Source organism: Penaeus monodon, chromosome 32, assembly GCF_015228065.2.
Source record: "Penaeus monodon isolate SGIC_2016 chromosome 32, NSTDA_Pmon_1, whole genome shotgun sequence".
Classification (NCBI taxonomy): domain Eukaryota; kingdom Metazoa; phylum Arthropoda; class Malacostraca; order Decapoda; family Penaeidae; genus Penaeus; species Penaeus monodon.
In genome coordinates this window covers 3143124-3144157 of record NC_051417.1, presented here as the reverse complement: position 1 = coordinate 3144157, position 1034 = coordinate 3143124, and positions in this window count along the sequence as shown.

The window sequence follows — 1034 nt, the reverse complement described above, 5'->3', positions numbered from 1 at the left end:
GCATTATTTATTTTTAAAAACTTACAAAGCTTAGTCAGCTTCAACACAATTGCCAATCGCAGAAATACACTTGCGCACGTTTGCCCTCCTCCTGGAAAACCTTCTATTAATCCTTCTTCGGTTTCTTTTCCATGCCTCGTTCGTCTCCTGAGTAAGTGGAATCGAATTTCCCTTCCGCTGTTTTTCATGCGAGGAAAAGGGAAAAGGTCACAGAGAGCCAGGTCGGGAATGTAGGGCGGGTGTGGTACTAGTTCCGTTCCTCTGTCGGGCTTCCAGGCAGTTAATAGTACGGATCAATGGCATGGGCACTGTCCTGGAGGCAGTGCCAGTCTCCACTGCCCCGCTGCTGTGGCCTCTTCTTCCTCATATTCTCCCTGAACCTTTTCAACACTTCGGTGCAATGATCCTTGTTGATAGCTTGGGCCTTCAGGAACCATTCAACGGGAATGAGTCCCAGAGAGGCGAAGAAAAGGAGGAGTGTGGCCTTTCCCTGTGATCTGCTCATCTTTGCCTGCTTTGGCCAAGGGGCCCAGTGCCTCCACTGGGCACTTTGACGCTTGCTTTCAGGGTCCTGTGTGAATACCCAATCGTGTCGTTACTATATTCAGGAAACCTTGATCAGCTTCTATCATCTCAAGAATATCACTACAAGTCTCCACGCGAAACTGCATCTGGTGGTTGAAAAGGATCTTTGGCACAAATTAGCACAAACCTTGTGAGCTTTAGATCTTCATTCAGGATTGTCTTGACTGCACCAGCGCTGATACTAACAGCCTCAAATAACACCCTCAGAGCAGATCGACAGTTTTGCATCACTAACCTTCGCACTTCCTCGCTGTTTCCCTCCTTGCGCACACATTTCGGTGTTTCAGATTTGTGCTCCTCAAGCTGATCTTCAGAAAACCGTTTGAATTACAAGTACAAATGCACTTTGCTCGTCAATTCCCCTCCATAGGCGTCCTTCAACATTTCATAAATTCCTTTTGAGTTTTCTCACGTTTAACACAAAATTAGCTTGAAAAGCTGTGTTACCC